Source organism: Erythrolamprus reginae, chromosome 6 (genome assembly GCF_031021105.1).
Source record: "Erythrolamprus reginae isolate rEryReg1 chromosome 6, rEryReg1.hap1, whole genome shotgun sequence".
Classification (NCBI taxonomy): Eukaryota; Metazoa; Chordata; class Lepidosauria; order Squamata; family Dipsadidae; genus Erythrolamprus; species Erythrolamprus reginae.
Genome location: NC_091955.1, coordinates 60,956,654 through 60,973,129, shown reverse-complemented (window position 1 = coordinate 60,973,129; position 16,476 = coordinate 60,956,654). Strand labels below are relative to the sequence as shown.

At 42.5% G+C, this 16,476-nt stretch overlaps 1 protein-coding gene across 5 annotated transcripts in view; it reads right to left on the bottom strand.

Annotated features, from left to right (window-relative positions):
- ARHGDIB (Rho GDP dissociation inhibitor beta) overlaps positions 1-16,476 on the bottom strand; it is a 114,071-nt gene that overhangs the window by 9,279 nt on the left and 88,316 nt on the right. The window contains exon 1 of one of the 5 annotated variants that reach the window (XM_070755961.1): positions 12,359-12,765. The exons of 1 other annotated variant lie outside the window; for it this stretch is intronic. The gene's annotated coding sequence lies outside the window, so the exon portion shown is untranslated. Of the gene's footprint in view, positions 1-1,631; positions 1,766-12,004; positions 12,326-12,358; positions 12,766-16,476 lie in introns of those variants that run through there. 3 more of the 5 variants (XM_070755963.1, XM_070755962.1, XM_070755964.1) reach the window with 3 other exon arrangements.

Below are 16,476 nucleotides of genomic sequence, written 5' to 3'. Positions count from 1 at the left end.
GAAGGTTATAGAGGAGATACTCGTAGTAAAATATATCTAAAAAATAATAGAAAAGAAGATATAGTAATAGAAGATATCAATGAAAGAATAGAAGAAGAGATATAGGAATAGAAGAAAGGTATAGGAGATATAGGAGAGCAATAGGACAGGGGACAGAAGGCACTCTAGTGCACTTGTACTCGCCCCTTACTGACCTCTTAGGAATCTGGATAGGTCAACCGTAGATAATCTAAGAGTAAAGTGGTGGGGGTTTGGGGATGACACTTTGGAGTCAGGTAATGAGTTCCACGCTTCGACAACTCGGTTACTGAAGTCATATTTTTTACAGACAAGTTTGGAGCGGTTAATATTAAGTTTAAATCTGTTGTGTGCTCTTATGTTGTTGTGGTTGAAGCTGAAGTAGTCGCCGACAGGCAGGACATATCAGTCTGTATTCATATTTCTCTTTCTCACTCCCTCTTACTCTCTCCATCTCTCCCATTTACCTTCCTCGCTTTCTCTCCATCCATTCATCCATCCATCCTCTCTCTACCCCACCTCTACCTCTCTCCACCAACTTCCTCTCTCTCCCTTTAAGCCTTCCCTTGAGTGGTTTTAATTCTAATAATTTTTATATTAGACAAACTGATAATATATTACTTACTACTTCTATTTTTTAAATTTCCCATCTCTTAGTATTTTACAATATTTATCACCATTATCCTTTAATTGTTGGTATACTTTAACGCTAATATTACCATTCCCTTACATTCTAGTTTTGTCATCTGGGTTAAAACATTTCTTTATCACTCCTAATCTTTTAATTTTGTGCTAATTTTACTTCAATTTCTAACTATATTCATTTTCTATTCAATTATAAAACTTCATCCAAACATTATAGTATTCAGATTCATCTCTATCTTTAAGTTTTATTGTCATTCTATTCATCTTGGCGCAGTCAAAAAAATTTAAGTATATCTTCTTCCGTTGGGATCTTAGATCTTTTCCATTTTTGTGCAGATACAATACTTGCTGCTGAAAGTACAGATTCTGGAAAAGGAGCTATTTGTCCTCATCTTACACAGCAAACATGAATGTATACCAAAGCATCCTTCCCATATGTATGGAATTTCAATTCCTATATTCCTGGAATTCCATATCGGCTGAGAATTCTGGAGAAAGATGCTAAAGTCATGTACTTCCCACAATATACTGATCCCTCTATGACAAAAATCTAAACATAATCATACATGGGGATTCACCCGGCGTTAACAACTGAGAGCCCTAATTAACCAGCCAAACCTTTACAGGCTAAAGATGGCAAGTAGATTCAGTTACATTTTTAAAATATATGCTGGACTTGAAGCTCTTGAGCAGCAAAATAAATACATAATCTTATTATTTGTATCGGTAACAAAATACTTGACATTGCCTCGACAACAGCCAGCAAATCCTCCAACTGAAACACCTCTTTGTGTCACATTGACAAAGACAAATAGCCTTTCAGAAGCTATAGCAGCCACAGTGCTGAACAATAGTTATTTCCTTCCTCCCTGTACCTTCATTGAGACCGCAGCAATAGAAATAAATCAAACAGTTCATGCAATACCATACAGAGATTTACATCAAAAGCAGACAATGTAGGAAAATACCTGAATGGAGCTTATTAACAATTTTTTTTTTAAAAAAAGATGATCAGTCCAACTGGAAATATCATGTGATTTCCTAGCTGCACAACATTTAAAATAGCTGTTGTCTGTGTGGTGACCAGGTCCCCTTCTTATGCAGGAAGGAAACATGTGCCTTGTTCCTATGACAACCCATGCCCAGGCTACAGACTCCAAGAGCTACCACAATCTGTAACACGGAAACTTCTCTGAAATTGGGGGAAGCAAGACAAAATTCATTACGCAATATGCTCAAAAAGGACTTAAAATGAAAGTCCCTTTTCAGCACCACAAGTATCAGTCTGCTGTTAGGTTCTTGGCCTAGGAAGGATGAACAAAATACAAAAGTAAAGAACATAAAAAGCCAAGTAGAAAATTATTGCTACGCTGTGGCACACAGTATCGCGTTGCCCTTGTTTTTAAGCTGAGGTTCGTGAGCGACTGCAATGGAAGAGGCGTATGACATTTGGCTCAAGAACAGATGTTATTTTCTAATATCCTCCAACCTCACACATTCCAGATGTGTCAGGCTTGCCAAAATTCATGTGTGCAATGATGAAGAATGGCATAATTTTTTGCTAATCTTTCATGCCCTTGCATGGATAACAGAAATAACAAAGGAGTGAAATTCAAACATTTTCCCTAGCGGTTTTGTGGGCATGACTTGGTGGGTGTGGCAGGGGAAGGATACTGCAAAATATCCATTCCTACCCCATTCTTATTTATTTTATTGATTGATTGATTGATTGATTGATTGACTGATTGATTTTGTCCAATGCACAATGAGGGTTTTAGTGGGTATACACATAGTAAAATACATAATGAAGGTTATAGAGGAGATACTCATAGTAAAATATATCTAAGAAAGAATAGAAGAGAAGATATAGGAATAAAACATATCAATGAAAGAATAGAAGAGATATAGGAATAGAAGAAAGGTATAGGAGATATAGGAGAGCAATAGGACAGGGGACCGAAAGCACTCTAGTGCAGTGTTTCCAACCCTTGGCAACTGGAAGATATTTGGACTTCAACTCCCAGAATTCCCCAGCCAGCAAATGCTGGCTGGGGACTTCTGGGAGTTGAAGTCCAGATATCTTCCAGTTGCCAAGGTTGGGAGACACTGCTCTAGTGCACTTGTACTCGCCCTGACAGAGGTGGTATCTGCCAGTTCTCTGAACTATTCAAAACTTCCACTACCGGTTCTCCAGAAACTGTCAGAACCTGAAGAATTTCCTCCCTAAGATAAAGGCAAAATATGGCAGGCAGCCTATTTTGTTCAGAACATTTATTTGAATTTGAGTTTGTGCGTGTGTGTACGTGTAACCATCGCCCCACTCCAGCTGCTGCCAGTCAGCAAAACTTTCTGGCTCTATTGCAGTGGTCCCCAACCTTTCTGGCTTTGCAGTCCAGAGTTCGGACCCCCTGCTCTCTTGGATGTTTGGATGTGGATATTTTTCCATGCAGATCATAACTTGAATTATGGCTAATTTAATGCAAGGGTTATGCATGAGCTATACTAAGAAGTTAGTTTATTTGAATCCTAAATTTGTCACATCCAAGCAATACAAACTAACTAATCTATACAAACTAACTAATTCTCAAACCTGCAGGTAAATACAAATTCAGCAACTTATAGGATGCTGAAAGTTGTAATTCAATAGCAACCGTTTGGACCTCAGATTTTTTTACCCGCATATGATTAGATTAGATTTATTGGATTTATATGCCGCCCCTCTCCGCAGACTCGGGGCGGCTCACAACAATGGTAAAAAACAATACATAGTAACAAATCTAATATTTAGCAATCTAAATTACAGTTTTAGGTTAAAAATCCAAAAGAAACCCCAATATATAAAAATCCAAAAGAAACCCCAATATATAAAAAACAAGCACACAATCGAATCATACACAGAAACTACATGGGCAAGGGGGAGATGTTTCAATTCCCCTATGCCTGACGGCAGAGGTGGGTTTTAAGGAGTTTCCGAAAGGCAAGGAGGGTGGGGGCAATCCTAATCTCTGGGGGGAGCTGGTTCCAGAGGGTCGGAGCCACCACAGAGAAGGCTCTTCCCCTGGGTCCCGCCAAACGACATTGTTTAGTCGACGGGACCCGGAGAAGGCCCACTCTGTGGGACCTAACTGGTCGCTGGGATTCGTGTGGCAGAAGGCAGTCCCGGAGATATTCTGGTCCGATGCCATGTAGGGCTTTATAGGTCATAACCAATACAGTAGAACCTCGACATACGAGCTGCTCTATATACGAGCATTTCGAGATGCAAGCTAGGAGGGGAGAGATATTTTTGTTCTACTTACGAGCCCACATTCGGGGTACGAGCGTTGTTTCCGCCGCCGCCAGGCTCCGCCCAGCTGTCATTTTGGAGAGAAGCAAGAAGCGGAGGAAGAGCTGGATGCTGGCGGCGGCGGAGGAAGGCAAATGCGGCTTGGAAGCTGGGAGGGGGGCGGAATATGGGAGGAGAGAGGCAGCCTCCACGCTTTCCTTTCGGAGGAAGAGCTAAGTGGCCAAAGACGTTCCGCCCCCCTCCCAGCTTCCAAGCCGCATTCGCCTTCCTCCGCCGCCGCCAGCCGGAGCGAGCTGTTGGGCTGCGCGTAGCGGGAGAAGCCCGGACAACGCTGGAGCGCTGGGCAGCACTACCGCCGCCGCCGCCGCGGGGAGAGGCGGGCATGTGGGCTGGCGGCATTGGGCTTGGTGGAAAGTCCGGGGGCAGCTCCAGCGACTCCCCTCCCGTGGCTGCTCGGTGGAAGGCAGAGGGTGCGAGGAGGAGGGGGGGCGAAAGCCGACGCAAGGAGAAAGCGGAGGGGTGGGGGTGGCGGGGAGGCATAAGAAGAGAGGAACCCCCCTCCCCGCACTCACATTCTCTGACTAGCTAGAGGCGCGCGCGCGCGTGTGTTGGTGTGACTGCGACTCCCCTCCCGTGGCTGCCGCCCGCTGCATTCGGAGCCCGAGAGGGGGAAAGAGAAGAATGGAGAGAGAGCCGCTGCCGCCTCAACAGCAGCCACAGGAGGGGAGTCGCAATCACACCGACACACGAGCGCGACTCCCACGCGCGTGACTCCCCTCCCGTGGCTGCTGTTGAGGCGGCAGCGGCTCTCTCTCCATTCTTCTCTTTCCCCCTCTCAGGCTCCGAATGCAGCGGGTGGCGGGAAGAGGAAACGAGGCAGTCCCGGATCGCTTGCTTCCCCGGCCAGCAAGCCTCGTTTCCTCTTCCCGCCGCCCGCCGCATTCGGAGCCCGAGAGGGGGAAAGAGAAGAATGGAGAGAGAGCCGCTGCCGCCTCAACAGCAGCCACGGGAGGGGAGTCGCAATCACACCGACACACGAGCGCGACTCCCACGCGCGCGACTCCCCTCCCGTGGCTGCTGTTGAGGCGGCAGCGGCTCTCTCTCCATTCTTCTCTTTCCCCCTCTCGGGCTCCGAACGCTCATGTCCTGGCTAAATCGTGTGGCAGCAAACATGCTTTGGGGGTTTGGCTGGGGGGGGAGGGAGTTAGGAAGGTGCTACTTCCCCCCAGCCAAACCCCCAAAGCATGTTTGCTGCCACACGATTTAGCGGCGAAATAACGTGGAGGATTGGAAAGCTGAAAACGCCCGGTTTCAGCTCCCCAATCCTCCACGTTCCTTCGCTCCTGTCCTGGCTAAATCGTGTGGCAGCAAACATGCTTTGGGGGTTTGGAAGGTGCTACTTCTCCTCCCCAGACAAACCCCCAAAGCATGTTTGCTGCCACACGATTTAGCGGCGAAGTAACGTGAAGGATTGGAAAGCTGAAAATGCCCGGTTTCAGCTCCCCAATCCTCCACGTTCCTTCACTCCTGTCCTGGCTAAATCGTGTGGCAGCAAACATGCTTTGGGGGTTTGGAAGGTGCTACTTCTCCTCCCCAGACAAACCCCCAAAGCATGTTTGCTGCCACACGATTTAGCGGCGAAATAACGTGGAGGATTGGAAAGCTGAAAACGCCCGGTTTCAGCTCCCCAATCCTCCACGTTCCTTCGCTCCTGTCCTGGCTAAATCGTGTGGCAGCAAACATGCTTTGGGGGTTTGGAAGGTGCTACTTCTCCTCCCCAGACAAACCCCCAAAGCATGTTTGCTGCCACACGATTTAGCGGCGAAGTAACGTGAAGGATTGGAAAGCTGAAAATGCCCGGTTTCAGCTCCCCAATCCTCCACGTTCCTTCGCTCCTGTCCTGGCTAAATCGTGTGGCAGCAAACATGCTTTGGGGGTTTGGAAGGTGCTACTTCTCCTCCCCAGACAAACCCCCAAAGCATGTTTGCTGCCACACGATTTAGCGGCGAAGTAACATGGAGGATTGGAAAGCTGAAAACACCCGGTTTCAGCTCCCCAATCCTCCACGTTCCTTCGCTCCTGTCCTGGCTAAATCGTGTGGCAGCAAACATGCTTTGGGGGTTTGGAAGGTGCTACTTCTCCTCCCCAGACAAACCCCCAAAGCATGTTTGCTGCCACACGATTTAGCGGCGAAGTAACGTGGAGGATTGGAAAGCTGAAAACGCCCGGTTTCAGCTCCCCAATCCTCCACGTTCCTTCGCTCCTGTCCTGGCTAAATCGTGTGGCAGCAAACATGCTTTGGGGGTTTGGAAGGTGCTACTTCTCCCCCCCAGCCAAACCCCCAAAGCATGTTTGCTGCCACACGCGAGCGATCCGGGAGTCCAGGAGGGGGAGAGAAAGAGAAAGAGAAAGGGGGGAGAGAGAGAAAGAGAGGGATAGAAAGAGAGAGAGAGTGAGAGATGCTCAGTGAGCCTTTCTTTGAAGTTGCCTTTCTTTCTTTCTTGCTCTTTTTCTTTCTTTTACCTTCCCTTCCTCTATTTCTTCTTTTCTTTCTCCTTCCCACCTTCTACCCTCCCTCCCTTCACTCATTCCTCTCTTACTCTCCCCTTTCATAAGTTTCCTTGCTTCCTTCCTCTGTTCCTGTCCCTTCCCCCTTTCTTTCTTTCTTTCTTTCTTTCTTTCTTTCTTTCTTTCTTGCTTTCTTTCTTGCTCTTTTTCTTTCTCTTTTACCTTCCCTTCCTCTATTTCTTCTTTTCTTTCTCCTTCCCACCTTCTTCCCTCCCTCCCTCCCTTCACTCATTCCCCTCTTACTCTCCCCTTTCATAAGTTTCCTTGCTTCCTTCCTCTGTTCCTGTCCCTTCCCCCTTTCTTTCTTTGTTTCTTTGTTTCTTTCTTGCTCTTTTTCTTTCTCTCTTTTACCTTCCCTTCCTCTATTTCTTCTTTTCTTTCTCCTTCCCACCTTCTTCCCTCCCTCCCTCCCTCCCTTCACTCATTCCTCTCTTACTCTCCCCTTTCATAAGTTTCCTTGCTTCCTTCCTCTGTTCCTGTCCCTTCCCCCTTTCTTTCTTTCTTTCTTTCTTTCTTTGTTGCTCTTTTTCTTTCTCTCTTTTACCTTCCCTTCCTCTATTTCTTCTTTTCTTTCTCCTTCCCACCTTCTTCCCTCCCTCCCTCCCTCCCTTCACTCATTCCTCTCTTACTCTCCCCTTTCATAAGTTTCCTTGCTTCCTTCCTCTGTTCCTGTCCCTTCCCTCTTTCCTTCCTTCCTTCCTTCCCACCCTCCGTCCATTCATTCACCCATTCCTCTCTTGATCGCTTAAAGCCGGTCCCTGCTGCAAAAAGGGTTGGGGACCTCTGTCCTACAGGATTGGGTGGCAGAGAAGTTGAACATATGTAAATTTAAAAGTTTAAGAAAGTTTACAAGTTAAGTGAAAGAAACTTCATTATTCATTTATATGTACATGTACATTTCTTCATTAAAAACATGTCTTTCTGCATAATTTAGACTAACTTTGTGAGTTTTTTGAGGGCTGGAACCAATTAAAATTATTTACATTAATTCCTATGGGGAAAAGTCGTTCGAGATAAGAGCTGCTCGACTTAAGAGCCCAGGTCCGGAACGAATTAAACTCTTATCTCGAGGTACCACTGTACTTTGAATTGTGACCGGAAACTGATCGGCAACCAGTGCAGTAGCTAATTTAGTATAAGAATCTAACCATTATAATCCTCCAGCTTCACCTTACAAATGAACATCACAGCAATAAGGTACAGTGGTACCTCTACCTAAGAATGCCTCTACTGACAAACTTTTCTAGATAAGAACCGGGTGTTCAAGATTTTTTTGCCTCTTCTCAAGAACCATTTTCCACTTACAAACCTGAGCCTCTGAAACTGTAACCGGAAAAGACAGGGAGAAGCCTCTGTGGGGCCTCTCTAGGAATCTCCTGGGAGGAAACAGGGCTGGAAAAGGCGGGGAGAAGCCTCCGTGGGGCCTCTCTAGGAATCTCCTGGGAAGAAACAGGGCCTCCACTCTCCCTGTGGTTTCCCCAATCGCACACATTATTTGCTTTTACATTGATTCCTATGGGGAAAATTGCTTCTTCTTACAAACTTCTCTACTTAAGTACCTGATCACGGAATGAATTAAGTTCGTAAGTAGAGGTACCACTGTATTTCTTTTCCTTTCAAATCGACCTAATATAGTATTATGGCTTGCTCATCACAGACTGATGCTTAGTGAGGTTCTGAAGAACTTGTTCTGGTTCATAAATATATAAATCTGAGATCTCACATAGGTCAGTTTTTCATTACAGTCCGAAGTCAGTTTATAAAAAACTCATTTTCTGATTGTAAGAACAAAATAAAGGGATTGACTTGTGGTTCAGAAGATATGCAAAGTTCCTGTTCCTGTTAATCTGAAGTTCCTGTTAATTTGAAGCAGATACTCAGAGAAGAGAGAGGTGGGATTGTGCAATGATAGGCAGGTCATTAAAATATAAAGAATGACAAGAAATATTAATAAATTAATTGTGCCTCAGATAGTGCAGATTGCTGCTGACTCCCCAGTGATCTGCAGCTGATACAAGCAGGGTACCCTGAGATCTCTTTGGATCAGACTGAATCCAAGCATGACTAAGAGTTTAGGATTTAAATGATGATATGGATTGTTCATAACCAATTATTATAAAGGAAACAACTCTGAAATTAGAATGCCTGGAGTAACATGCAAACTAGTTAGCATTTGGAAGCAAAAGGGTAAACAAAGATAACCTGAAAGTTTATAGATTTTCAGTAACTGTTGGTTACAAAAATTATTTTGAATTATTTAGGACATGGCAAAAATCTAAATTACAAGTAAAATATATGCATATGCTTAAGCACTATGAAACTTTAACTGCAGATAAATTATTCATGTTACTTTTCTGCCTTTTGGTTTTCTGTTAAAATGTTTTCTATAAATAAGTAAATGTTCTCTTTCTTTCACATACGTATCTCTTGTAGCGGTTCTGGGTTTATACTCTGTATTTTAAATTCTGTACATAATACTACCGTGCTTTGATGATCCCAGATTTTTTTTAAAAAAATCTTTGAACAGTTAGTGCAAAAAAGGAGAATAGGAAGAAAAAGGTAATAGTTTCACAGGTAGCAGTTTCTCAATAAGTCTCCCTTTAATTAGAATTCCATAAATTAAAAAGAACCATTCTTGTTGTCTTATTGTGATCTTATTCTTGTTGTCATTGTTATATAATTAGCAATATTATGGGGAAAGAACTACGGTATGTCCCAGAAATGCCATTTTACACCTCTAATTTAGGAGTCATCAAGCATTTATCTAGAAAACTCTTGAAGGTTTCTACTTCGGTAAAATTTCAAAATATGCAGGTTAGTTAATACAAGGACATATTTTGTTCATGTTAATGCACCTAGCCATCAATGCTACAAAGTATATGCAAATTGTGGAGCTGATTAAATTACTTCTTCCACCCAAGAAACTTGATCAGACCTTGCATATGTCAGCAGTACTTTTTAAGATAAGGAACAGAAGCTTTCCAGATGAGATACTTGGTTTATGGGACTTTTCATTCACAGTTTGATTCGCTTTTGTAATCATTCTTTGGTTTAACTAGAACTGTATCACTTCCTACCTCTGTTAAGAGCTTCCTGCTTGAAGGAATGAGTATGTCTTCATGCAGAGAGAAATTATTTTTAAGCAGTTTAAATTATGTTTTATCAAACTAAAAAATGCCCAAAAAATTTGTCAAGGACAATCTTGCAATACATCAATTTTTGCCCTTTTCATTTCCATTTGGCTTTGTTATTTCCTGAACTCTTTTTCTAATTCTCTAATAAACATGCATCTGCTGTATTTTGTATTTTAAAAAAAGAGCTTCCTGATTATGCTGTTTTTGCATTTCTGTTTAAATACTAAATTTTGGAGTTCATTAAGCCAAGAGGAAGGAAACAATAAATTATATAATTATACACACACACACAAACACACACAAACATGCCTTTTCTCTTGGCCAATTATTCATAATGGTGAATATCTAAATTCCTCATTCTGTATTGTGAGGACCTTGGATGGAATACATGTTCTTAGAAGAATTACAAGTCAATTTAGAATCCATATACTTGTCCTGTAACTAACATTTGTGAACTGTCAGGAGTCAGTACATCTCCTAAGCTACAAAAGTTAAGATCTTCCACAGAAGACAGTGTCTTTACTGTCAGTCAATAAGCCCAGTTAAGGAGCTTGCACCATCACCTTCCTCCTGATTACATGCTCTTAAGCTTATTATGTCATCAGAGCTTATATTAGTTGCCATTTGGGGCTTCTCAGACCTAGAATTTATCATTGTTATCATTGGTATGGTACATGTTATCTAAACATAGAAACATAGAAGATTGACGGCAGAAAAATATCTCATGGTCCATCTAGCCTGCCCTTATACTATTTCCTGTATTTTATCTTAGGATGGATCTATGTTTATCCCAGGCATGTTTAAATTCAGTTACTATGGATTTATCAATCACAATTGCTGGAGGTTTGTTCCAAGCCTCTACTACTTTTTCAGTAGAATAATATTTTCTCACCTTGCTTCTGATCTTTCCCACAACTCACATCAGATTGCGCCCCCTTGTTCTTGGGTTCACTTTCCTATTAAAAATACTTCCCTCCTGAACCTTATTTAACCCTTTAACATATTTAAATGTTTCGATCATGTCCCCCCTTTCCCTTCTGTCCTCCAGACCAGTGTTTCCTAACCTGGGCAACTTGAAGACATCTGGACTTCAACTCCCAGAATTCCCCAGCCAGCATTCGCTGGCTGGGGAATTCTGGGAGTTGAAGTCAAAATATCTTCAAGTTGCCCAGGTTGGGAAACACTGCTCCAGACTATACAGAAGCAATTGCTTCAGATTTGGTTGTCACTGCATGCCAGGCATGAAAGGAAGGAAGGATGAGAAGGAAGCAGCAGGCACTTGCTAACCAGACATTTTGGTTAAGAATACCACAGGAAGTCAGCCACACCCGTCACCCTTTGCAGCCATCAAGCAGTTACTGCTTCCTGTCTGAAATTGAGGTAAAAATGGGCAATAAGTTGCCAGGCTTTGCAGCCCCTATAATTTATTTATTTATTTATTTTATTTTATTATTTGGATTTGTATGCCGCCCCTCTCCGAAGACTCGGGGCGGCTCACAACAAGTGAAAAACAATCCAATACAATCCAATTAATTAAAAATATTACAAGTTTAAGAGAATCCCCAATACTAACATACACACATACAAGCATACCATATATAACTTCAACGTGCCCAGGGGGAGATATTTAGTTTCCCCATGCCTGACGGCAAAGGTGGGTTTTGAGGAGTTTACGGAAGGCAGGAAGAGTAGGGGCAGTTCTGATCTCCGGGGGGAGTTGGTTCCAGAGGGCCGGTGCCGCCACAGAGAAGGCTCTCCCCCTGGGGCCCGCCAACCGGCATTGTTTAGTTGACGGGACCCGGAGGAGGCCCACTCTGTGGGACCGAATCGGTCGCTGGGATTCGTGCGGCAGAAGGCGGTCTCGGAGATATTCTGGTCCAATGCCATGAAGGGCTTTAAAGGTCATAACCAACACTTTGAATTGTGATAAAAACTCTGGGTTATTATTTCTGGCACTTCCTGGGACTTTGGTGACTGCACCACTAATGGCAGCCCCAAATATCCAAAAGTCACCAGACCCACCTATCATTAACCCACGCTAATGGTGCATAAGTGGTGCCTTCCGCCCCCTGTCCTAGTGTTGTTGTTTTTTTACTAGTATCATGTATATGAATAACACTATAGTTAATGTTTCTTACTTTTTTCCTTGTTACTAGTATCATGCATATGGATATTATTATATCTTTACATACCTCCAATATGTACAAAACAAATAAATAAAATATCTACAAAATAACGGGGCTGGGTGGGAGAGAAAAAACATTCAGTCTATATAGGTTATATTCAGTCTATATAGAACAGGATGCGCAATGGATTCCGCCCCCCCAGGCGAGGACTGCTCCTTTCCCCTCACCCTCAAATTGTGGAGCGGGCAAAATTCATCAGTTTTTCTTTTCCCCTCACAGCAAAGACGCCTTTTGCAACCTTCCTCCGTCCGTCTCTCCAAGGAGTCACCTACCCCACCCCACCCCAAGCAGCGGATTGTGCTCAAGCTTTCCCTGCATTGCAGAGCCGTCGCCCTGAAGACGCTGCTCCTCCTAATCCCCCACCCTTGCTCTAAACCATGTTTTCCGCCCTGGTTTCCCCCGGTTTGAGGGAACCCTTCCAGGGGGGCTTTCAAGAGCCTCCTCTCCCCATCGGGAGCGATTGCGCCGCCTCGGTTTTTTTCCGTTTTTCTTCTCCTTCCACTTGCCCTGCTCGTACTTACTTGCTGGCGGCTGCGTCCGGGGTTCCTTTCTGCCTCAGCCTTGGCAGTTAAAAGCAGGAAGGAAGTTGGTTAAAAAATAATAATCATTTGCAAAAAAAAAAAAAATCCCACTCGAAGAGGAAGCTTGAGGCGTTGCTAGTTCTTCTATCGCGCGTAGTTTATTTAGAGTCCCTCTGTTCTGGGCGCACATACACACACCATACAACAAAGCGTAAAAGATTTATGAGCTGTGTGTGAAAATTCCTTACAGGATACTCGCTTGTGGTCCTTAGGAAATTGTGCGTTGTTTCCCCTTGCGTTTCCTCGGTATGTAGATCTTGGAAACTCTACAAGCAATGATAAGAGCCTTGGATGATATTCATGTTTGGCTGTGATGTTGCCCGGGTTTCTCTAAAGGATGCTATTTCTGGGCAGAGAAATGGAGAGAAACCCTCTCCATTTAAAAAGTCAGCTAGTGTTTCATTTTCATGCCATCTGGATGTTCTTGACTATACATCACATACTTGAATCCGAAACATTAGGTATTGAGGAGGAAATCCATGTTTTCTTTTATTAAACCCTAACACAATTTACTTTAGTTGTACATACAGTATGTATCTATATGCAACCTGCTTCATGAATTTGTTTTGTAAAAATCTATAGAATCTTAAGTACTTTATTTATCGGCTGTGTTTCAACAATGAAACACAGTCATGTATGCTTTCATTCTGAATAATATTTGAAAACAGGAAAAATATTTATTTATTTTATTTATTTATTTATTTATTTATTGGATTTGTATGCCGCCCCTCTCCGCAGACTCGGGGAGGCTAACAACAGCAATAAAACAGTATGTAACAAAATCCAATACTAAAAACAGTTAAAAACCCATTATATAAAAACCAATCCTACATACAGACATACCATGCATAAAATTGTAAAGGCCTAGGGTGAAGTGTATTTCAGTTCCCCCATGCCTGGCGGCAGAGGTGGGTTTTAAGCAGTTTTCAAAAGGCAAGGAGGGTGGGGGCAATTCTAATCTCTGGGGGAAGTTGGTTCCAGAGGGCCAGGGCCGCCACAGAGAAGGCTCTTCCTCTGGGTCCCGCCAAGCGACATTGCTTGGTTGACGGGACCCGGAGAAGACCCACCCTGTGGGACCTAACTGGTCGCTGGGATTCGTGCAGCAGAAGTCGGTCCCTGAGGTAATCTGGTCCGGTGCCATGAAGGGCTTTATAGGTCATAACCAACACTTTGAATTGTGACCGGAAACTGATCGGCAACCAATGCAGACTGCGGAGTGTTGGTGTAACATGGGCATATTTGGGAAAGCCCATGATTGCTCTTGCAGCTGCAAAATCTTTCTGAAATATTGCTGAAAGACCTGGTAAATACCTCCCCCCACCCCAAATAAATCTGCATTGGGACAGAAACTTGTTTTCATTCAGATGAAGTGACACCAGAAATTCCTTATAGAGTTGAGTCCAACTTTTTTTCCTTAGGGGAAAAAATGGACCTCTGTAATGCTGTACAGCCTAACAATTTGGGTATTGATTTATAAATAAGTCCTATGTATTTCTTGGATCTTATTGAGAAGAATAGACTTACCATGTGCAGATTACAGACATAGACGAATACTACCATTCCTTGACTGAAACAATCTTAGATGTTTTAATTGTATCAGTATTAAAGTAATGTTTCTACCTCAAGCCAATAGCAACCAATGGCAGCCAAGAAATGTATAAACTTAAGATATGTCACCCATTATATGTTGAAACAGAAATTGGGAGCAATACGTGATAGCAGAGCTGGGCCTAAGGACTTCTTCAAGCTAATGTGGCCATGCCCTTCCCCTCAGATCCCTAATCAGCCTCATCTGCCAACATTCTCTTATCTCCTAACAGAGATGAGCACAGCAACCTCAAACCAAATGGTCTGTCAGAATGTGCATTAGCAACTGATTGCTCAGCCAACAGTACTGCACATGCCCTAGTTCTGTGGCCCCAAGTGGTTAGCTCAAGGCGGAAACAGTGCAATAAGAGGAAGACCAAACAATGTGGAAACCAGCATTTGTTGCATATAAGATGGGGGTGGAGATCCTAAATAGCCTTGTAACTCAATTCTTTTATTTTTCTAATCTTTTTTTGCTAGGGAAGGTTATGATAGCATGGAACAGCCAGAATCATTCCATTCCTGCCCAAGCACCCAAAGTGATAGGAACCCATACCACATCTCAGACATCAACACCCTTGAAAATGTCCAAAGATATTTCACCAGAAGAGCCCTTCACTCCTCCACTTGAAACAGAATATCCTATAAAAATAGACTAACAGTCCTGGGCCTAGAAAGCCTAGAACTACGGCGCCTAAAACACGATTTGTGTATTGCCCACAAGATCATATGCTGCAACGTCCTACCGGTCAATTACTACTTCAGCTTCAACCACAACAACACAAGAGCACGCAACAGATTCAAACTTAATACGAACCGCTCCAAACTTGACTGTAAAAAATATGATTACCGGACTCAACTGTGTCAACCCCTAACCCCCAACATTTCTCACTTAGACTCTCCACGATTGACCTCTCCAGGTTCCTAAGAGGCCAGTAAGGGGCATACATAAGTGCACTGGTGTGCCTTTCGTCCCCTGTCCAATTGTCTTTCCTTTCTTTCACCTTTCATATATATTTTCTTCCTATGTGTATTGGACAAAAAAAAAATACATAAAAGAACAAGGTATGGGGAATCAAACAATTGTGTTGCTTATCATGGGCTGCACATTCCAAACCAAAATCATTCAATAGCAACCCCAAAACGTATTAACAGAGGCAAGGTAAGTATTGCTAATAGGCAAGCTAATTTCATATGCATATAATTTTGGGTTGACTCTATGAAGGATGGATGACCTTCAGAAGGATACCTGATATGAGGTCACTTTAAAACAGAAACCATTCCATTTTTTTAAAAAAAATGATATATTCATACAAACATAAGGAGAGGGTTATGGTATTTCTCTTTTCCAGCTTCCTGAACAGTAGAAAAATCTGTAGCGGGCTTTGATTCTGTTGGAGTGGACAGTGTCTTGACATCCACAAATATTCCAGATTCACAGCATTATTTGGTTTCATCTATGAATTAAAATAAATAGATGTAGAGTAAGAGACACATGGGCTGTTGTATGTTTAATTTTTCTGCTATAGAGAAGATATTTCAGTTAGTGTAGATTACCATACAAACCTTTCTATAAAGAGAATTTGTAAAATGTAAAGGTGCAGATAGTGATAGCCCGAAAACAGACTTTTAAAAGTAACTTCAAAGAATTATGACTTTTATTAATTTAAATTCCTTGACATTGAAAAAATTAGTTGTGCAGTTTTTTTGGAATGTTAACAATTTTCCCTTAAACAAACCTCAAGTTCATTTAAACTTTTATGGTCATTCTCAATTATCAGAAATAACCAATGTTATATGTGTAGTTTTTACACTTGCCAAATGAGACTTTGGTACTATGTCTATCTTTTCATCAGTAGAACAATTCTCTGGAAACTAAACAGAGGAGAAGCAAATTTGGTGTGGAGAAGAGAAATTGGCAAAGTAAAAATCAAGTTCAAATATGGGGGAAATCAGCAAGCCTGCACAAGGGAAGTGGGATTTTTCCTTTGCCAATTTCCCATGACATTGCAATTTTTCTGAGTTCTTTGAACTTCAGTTCATTGTAATAAAAATAACTTGGTGATATGCATCAGTGTGCAAGCTTCTCTTATTGCTAGTTTCCTGTTGGCAAACTGTACAAATGATTCGTAAAATACAGTACAGCAAGCCTATTCAACTCTTGGGAGGTCCTTTTGAATATGTGTACATTTAACCCACATTAAAAGCCATACAAGAATCCCTTATGTATGTACTGTACTGTATTTTGAAAGGCAATTAGTGTATCAAATTGTTTTCTAGTCACTTAGCAGTTGATAACAATGTATCTTACTTAATTACCAATTTAACAGTATTCAATCCTTAGGGCATAGCAGGAATTGTGTCCAAATGAAGATTGGTACAATGATGAAACTGGTGCTAACACATGTATAATAGATACATGCTTAAATTCTGGTTTACGGACTTTAAGAAAAAAGATGGTTTTATTCTAA